The sequence below is a fragment of the Schistocerca gregaria genome, chromosome X, assembly GCF_023897955.1.
Source record: "Schistocerca gregaria isolate iqSchGreg1 chromosome X, iqSchGreg1.2, whole genome shotgun sequence".
NCBI classification, from domain to species: Eukaryota; Metazoa; Arthropoda; class Insecta; order Orthoptera; family Acrididae; genus Schistocerca; species Schistocerca gregaria.
The window spans coordinates 40,061,068-40,068,748 of NC_064931.1; the positions used below are offsets into that span (position 1 = coordinate 40,061,068).

The following is a 7,681-nucleotide window of genomic DNA, read 5'->3' on the forward strand; positions in this document are numbered from 1 at the left end:
ACTAGCACTGCATATTCATATCCTACCTACAGTGACTTATTTGCACAGCATATAGAGATCCACCCGTACCTTCTGTATTTTCCTAAATTTGTGCCATCAACTGTACGACAGCTGGACAAACAACAGTAGATAAGAGCAGTTGGGTTGTTTGGGGAAGGAGACCAGACAGCGAGGTCATCGGATTAGGAAAGGATGGGGAAGGAAGTCCGCCGTGCCCTTTCAAAGAAACCATCCTGGCATTTGCTGGAGCGATTTAGGGAAATCACGGAAAACCTAAATCAGGATGGCCGGATAGATAAGAGCAGTCAATGTGCTATTGCCTTCAAATTGTTTTCCAAAGTCTTATAAAATTCACAACATGTATGTTAAAGTCTTTGTAGGCATTATTGATTTGTTACTTAATAATGGCCAAATAACAAAGTTCGTACGAAAATAGAGATCAGAAGGAAAATACCACTTTGTGTGATTTCACACTTGAGCATGGAAATTGTTCGAGAATGGTGAATTGAAAGGATCTCTAAACACAAACAAAAAGTTCTGTTTCCACAAGACACAAATTCAATGACTCACAACAGTTTTTTCTATAACTGCTGCGAAAAAAAAAGAAAAAATTACACATTTTGTTGATATAGGGAAAAAGTGATTGATTCTGCATACAATAACTTCAGCCCCTTCCATTTCGACAGCAAGTGGCACTTGACATTGCTCGATGTCAGTCCTCAATTGAAACGGTTGTTAATAGCTCTCACATAGTCCATTGTAGAATCTGACTACCAGGCTTCACTGCTGCATAATATTGTCACTTAGGGAAGCCTATGTTACCTCGGTGTCAAATTACAACAGCTGCATTAAGAGAAAGGTTGTAATAATTATGTTCACGTTAACAGGTGTGAAATGACTACTACTTAACACAGAGTCCGTTCTGAGGAAGATATTGTAGAACTTTTGCAGGAATGTCAGAGTGAAAACAAAGTTGACAATGATTTCCATGATGAAAGAGATTCATTTATAAACAATTTGAATGAAATGATGGAAACAGTCCACCCCAAACAGTTTAAAAAATATCACACGATCAAAAAGTTTTGTATTGTAATTTTTGAATGAAAGCATAATTTTTGCTTCAAAGTATATCCTAACTGGTGATCAATGGCCTCTGTTTCCACAAAGAAACGCACCTAATTCTTTGTGGTGAGCTCACGGCCTGGGCAGTGACTATTTAAATAAGAGCGCACACAAACATCCTGTCTGCATTACAGAGTAAACAGGTTTAACTGGCAAAATCCACATCAGCTAACTTACAGTACTGTCAATAAATGCAATATAGTTGTCGAAGTATGTTGGCACAGCAATGGCTGTAAGATAGCGAAGCTACTTAGGTGGGCGGCAATGGGCAAAGTACTTAGTGTCACAGGTGTAAAGAAATGAACGCACCAACCAATGGACATTATACAAAATTTTAAAATTCAAGTAGCAGCAAAAATATCTTATGAAATACATGAAATGCACTATATTTATATACAATTTTAATTACCGGAAACATCTCCCCATTTGAGCCACACCACCAACCCATATTTAGTACAGTCATATCTTTGATTGGAATATAGAACTCTTCAGGGAATATTTACATTTAATTTGCCACTACTCAAATATTTACACAAAAGAAAGCTCATCTTTACAGCAGAGAAAAACAGAGAAAACAAATACCACATGCCCTTCACTAACGATTTCATATCTCATGTAAGACTGTACAATCTGCATCCACTGTCCTTACCTGAAATGAATAAGTCAGAAGCATTTCCAAAAGTGTGAAGTATAATCCCAACACAATGTTATTCAAATTGCCTGTTTACGATACACAGGATGTTCACTTTGCAGCGAGGCAGTTTCAAAATCTTATTAGATTACAATAGTAACGCTAAAAAGTCATTTTGGCATAATAATCTAAAGAACTATTGTTGAGCACCAACAGCACTTATTAAAAGTGCTAGGCCTACATATCGATGTGTATTACATGTAAAACATTTATCTATTCAAACTTAATTTCATGACTTACATTTGTATTAACCTGTACAGGGATTTTATCAAATATCGTTTATAAATGTTATATAATAACTTTGATTAAGTACTAGGATCATTTGAACGAGATCCTACAATTTATAGGATTTGTCAAGGATTTTGACACTTCAATTTGGGCCTCATTAAAAAGTTGCACTGTGTGAATTACCAGTATCCACAACCAATGCAGCTGAGGCAACACATGATGGTACACAGACCAACTGTAAAAAATCTTTACTTGCTCTGGTGGCTGTTCAAATCATTAAATCAGCTGAAGGTATGATTTCAAATAGTTCCTTCAAAAAACATACATTTGAAATCAATACTCAGCAAATAAATATTACATTTTGAAATAAAAGATTTTAGTCAGATGTATACTATCTAAACCTGGGCACAGCACACAAGATATGTACTCACAAACCAAACTAAATTTTTGATAAAAAAGGTGCATCTGAGCACCATCTGACATTAGTTGGTGGAACAAAAGTATGGGATCCACAAATTTCCTAGTTCATCACAATTCATAAATTTCAAAAATATTCTGCAACAGTTTCAAGCAGCATCTGTGATAATTGCTGCTGTGTTCTACACAGTAATATAACAGCAGCAACAGGAGCAGAAGTAGCAGTAGTGAGCTATACTCGTATGCTGCCATTAAGAAAAACAGTGAGCTACTTCAAATTATCTGCTATAAAAATGAGTTGGTTAACACAGTTTACTAGCACTTTGATAAATAACGTACACATTTATTCCAAAAGTAAAGTTAGTAAATGTGAATGAAGAGTGCCCCTTGCATTTTTCATAATTTATGTACAAGGTATGCATCAAAATACTCGGAGACTTGTCCATGAGCTAATATATGGTTTCTGAATTTACTTTGCAGTTTTAGTTTTAATATGAAAAATGCATTAAATATGGGGAAACAAACATTAGGATATGGTACAGTTACCACAACCTCTATTTGGCTTTCACATTAGTTGCTTCACCAACTGTCAACCAAATTATTACCTTTTAACCTAACCTAGACCTTGGCCTATGCTACAAATCAGTCTTGACACCACAAAGAAGATTGGGTGTAGAGGGGAACCGTTGTAAAATACCACACTCTAGCAAGCAAAGAGTACTAATAATTAACAGTAAGCATATTACATCTAAGTTTTGAGATCCAAAACACAAAAGTGTTACTCTTATGATCTTTCATATAACTTCACTAAAATTCTTGTGTAGTGACACACTAAAGACTTTCAAAAAGCATTTCAATGCTATAATTTGCCATTTCTCAGATAAAAAAAATACAATTCAACCACTCCCAATAACCATAAGACAATATCATGTTTAATTTCATACAAAATCATTTGGCAGCCACTGTGTGACATGAAAACTAAATCACGTTTACTATGTGGACACTACTGTACAAAACAAAATTGTTTCACTTGATTATAGTTGAACGACAATAAAAAACACTTTCACCTGTATTTCAAGCAACACTATAAACTACTACTATACTGTAGGTTGATTCTATGGCATGCACTATGTGGATGATGCAAGACCAAGCCTATGAAGTGTGTCCGCAACAATTCAAAGTGGAATTATCAGCTGCCTTCCATGGAAGTCTCAGAATGTTGTATCTTCCAAGAACTGAAGGCGTAACAAGAATTGCCTATGGGTAGCATATTTGCATTTCGCAACATTGTGCTTTTTACACTGGACATGATAAAAAAAGAAATTGTTGTCACTTGCATACTACTCACCAAAGTTTACTTTCAACTTTACCCCTGCATCTCTCACAAAATACTCATTTTCCAATGAAGTCAACTAGCAATAAAAGCATAAAGGTCTATATAAAAAACAATTGTTTGCATAATTTGTGAAACTGAAATACAGTAATTTTGACTGTGAGACATAGCTACTACAAGAGCCTCAAATCAAATTCTGAATTACTAGTCAAGCAAATTGATGTTCAAATGCTTGTGCATGCAAGAAGGCACTACACATGTTCACGAGTCTTCGCGCAAGAAATCTCTCAAATTTTCAATTAAAACTTGAGAAAATCATGGGCATAAAACTTTCAATAGTGTCCAACAACAGAATGCTATTTAAAAATAAGGTACACTTGTAGCAGCAGTAGTCTCTCTCTCTCTCTCTCTCTCTCTCTCTCTCTCTCTCTCTCTCTCTCTCTCTCTCTGTGTGTGTGTGTGTGTGTGTGTGTGTGTGTGTGTGTGTGTGTGTGTGTAGGAGGGGGTGGGGTGGGGAGGGGCGAGAATTTTTTATATCATCTCTATGCAGTTACAGCTAATGTGCACTCAATTTACTCAATACTATCAGATATTTTATGCTACTCATTTATGAACTGCACTACTCTCCATACAGTTATACCACTAAAGAAGATATAGGGAAAGCTACGCAAGTGCATTAACCAATCACAACCCCTATGATATGACATTACAGTGTCTGCTCCTCAGTTCTGTCATATTTAACATTTTAAAAAGAATGTTTAAACAACGCAACTCTAAATGCAGCAAATTTTAAAAATGTTTAACATACATGGGCCACCTACAGCAGTACAGAAAGTGTCAAACCATCCATTTATAATGTAGCACCAACATTTTCATTCCTAACCATATTTTTAATCTTAACTGTTTCTGGATGCTTTGAACAACTCTATCCTAATGAGTAAAACCCATGACGCTCTTACAAAGAACCAGAAGGTTCACACTAGTCACAAACACCACATATATCTGGCTAGGTTTTAGAAAGTTGAACAGTTGCCTTTTTTTCCACATAAATGACAGTATAGATAAGCACATCACCGAAAGAAAACAATGAGGGGAGCACTGAGTAGATACAAGCATACACCACCATACTGCAGAAAGAATGGCACCATTTGAATACAATGTTAACAAAACATTGTGCATGTCCACAGTAGGCCTATATTGCACTATTCAGCTAAAACAACTCTTGGGCCATCTTACTTGGCAACACTCAAACAACTTTAATATTTCATATTGTAGTTTATGTCATCCTCCAGTTACTAATATCTATCAAAATGTTTCGAAAATTCACCAAATCTCATCTGCTACGGCGCGTTTATGCTGCTGATTTTTTTTGATTTTTTCACAATGGCATTGAAAATAATATACCTAAACTGCTTAGCTATAGATGCAATGTTCTCAAGGCATAACAGTGGATCATTGACTGCGCACAGCTTTTTCTCCCCCCTCCAAATAAAGGTATGACACTGCTCGCACAACCATATAAAACAGACGTCATTAGTGTACAGTTATCCCTAAAGGCAACAGACATACAACACAACCGGTAATAGAATTTATTTTACAACATAGGGTATTTAATAACGCAGAAGAAACCGCCTTCTCCCCACCTCCCAAAGCGACTGCAATTGGGCTTTATACCACTTCAAATATCACGGAAATTGTGTGCTTCCAATCAATCATTTAACAGAATTTTATATGGGATTCAATCGAGACTGTACAATTCAGCACAGTTCTTGACCAAGCAGCGAAAAAAATATAAATTCCGTTAAATATACATACAAATGCGTAACAGCTCAGACTATGTTATATACTACGCCTTAAGACAAATCATCTTGCATATCCACACTATGAAATCACTAAACGCGCAACTACTGAATGAAATTAATACTAGCCTGGTAAAAAGTGGCTTTACAAACGCGTTAAAGCAAGTTTCGTGCTTGCACTTTTTTCCATCCAAGCACGAAACGTTACAATTTGGAGAGACCAACATTTCCGCGCTATCAATATAGCTTTATAAACTGCAACAGTCTCAAGTGACTGTCAACAGATGACACACGGAATATACAAGTCGAGGCGTTCTCGTGTTACCTCTGCACAACCAGCGTGAACTCTGAATAAAAATTTAAAATTACAGCATAAAGAAGGTTTGCAACAGCGTCCACAATACTTTTAGCAATACAATACTGGTAACAAATGACCCTAACGCAATGAATTGCAGTACATAGTCAGTTGTTGTCGGCTCAAATGATCAACCGAATAGCAGCCAATCGCAACAGCAATCAATGTCTACCATTGATTTATTCATTAAATACTAGAAAGAATCCACTTTTGAATTTCCACGAATTCGAAATAAAATATAACAACATCAGTACATCTCCAACAAGTTACTTATTCACCTAACGTCACTACTCGCTTTCGTAGAACGAACAAAACCATCTCCACACCCAGCCGAGCCACACACACACATACACTGGGAACAGTCGTTCCTTCGGAACACGATAATCTCCTAGCTTCAGGTAAGAGGCTGTCTCTATCGCAACGAGGTAGAAACATGGTTTACCTTCATGTTACGACAGTCAACAACACTAAGTGGTTTCCTCTTCATTATTGAGTGTCAGCCATGTTAAGTATTAAAAAAACTGAATGTTAGCTTGCGATGCGCGGCAAAATTCACTCCCAAATACAACGTCCGTGCGCACGGATCACTCAATATAAGAGACTAAAAATATCGTCCATGTGTGGCTGAGAATTCCCAAAAGCTGCCGCGACAAATTTTTTGTCCAGAAATCCAAAATCAGGAAATCTGCATAGCCAGAACACAATGTTAAAATTCAAAACTGTCCGTGCACCATCTTGGAAGTTACGTTTCAAACACTACTATCGAACGTTGCGCGAGTGTAGGTGGTTATCGACCTCCATATACAAAATCGAGTGTGCTATTTAACCTACGAAACTGATTTCTGTTGGTAAAAATTACTCCAGGCTGATATCGAACAAATAAAGATGGATAAAAAACAGTTGAAAAAAATTTCAACTGAATCGGAACTAAACGCAGAGAAAATAAATAACTTTAACAATCCTTTATTGTAAATAAACAATTAATTTGAAAGTAATAATATATTTCTTTCACTCTAAGGACTAAAGAGAAAAACTTTTTTTTCCATACGATTCTTAATTACTTTATTAGCTGCTCGTACCAAGAAAGAAACAGGTCCTTCAAACTGCGAAAAAGTGTACTACCGGTTCAGTCAAATGGTGCTCAGAAAGGCCAAATAACGGGAAGTTTTGCAGGAGTTTTATGATAAGCTTTCAAAATATTTCCGAGAGTGCGTAATCCGAATTTTCAAAATCCCTCATGCTCGGAAATGGGTCAGAAACAGAAATAACGAAGAAAGAAACTGGACGCTATTGGGTTTTTCGCTTATAATTCGGAAAAGGCTTAATTTACGGCCAAATTGACTGCTTACGAAAATAAAGAGGATAAAATTTCCCAGGAAATTGGTCGGAGTGACCTTTTTCGTCAGATCAACCGTATGGCGTGTGGCGTGTTGAAGTTAGCGCGATTTCAAAGCTAAGGAGATGGACCATCTCAGGACCAACACCCTGCACCCTTCCGTACTCTGTTGCACATTCATTGCCGAATTCCATCATCCAGTAACGTCATGATGTTAATGAAATTGTAGGCAGCTGATATTTGCCGTGATTGAAGGGTAAGATGTTTGTGAAGTGTCAATGACTTCCCATTCCTGATAGGGGGAAGGCTGGTCCCTTGTGTTGGTCAGTAAATTTGACTTAAATGCGTAAAATGACCGTACATGATGAGTTCAAGTGAGAAGAGTGTTGTATGTGCTGAT

The 7,681-nt window shown here is 36.7% G+C and overlaps 1 protein-coding gene across 2 annotated transcripts in view; it reads right to left on the reverse strand.

Moving 5' to 3' along the window:
* Positions 1–6,749, reverse strand: part of LOC126297681 (metal-response element-binding transcription factor 2) — a 121,864-nt gene extending 115,115 nt beyond the window's left edge. Inside the window, exon 1 of one of the 2 annotated variants that reach the window (XM_049988792.1) lies at positions 6,388–6,749. The gene's annotated coding sequence lies outside the window, so the exon portion shown is untranslated. Of the gene's footprint in view, positions 1–6,223; positions 6,346–6,387 lie in introns of those variants that run through there. The other variant, XM_049988791.1, reaches the window with a different exon arrangement.
* Between the last annotated feature and the right edge of the window lie 932 nt (positions 6,750–7,681).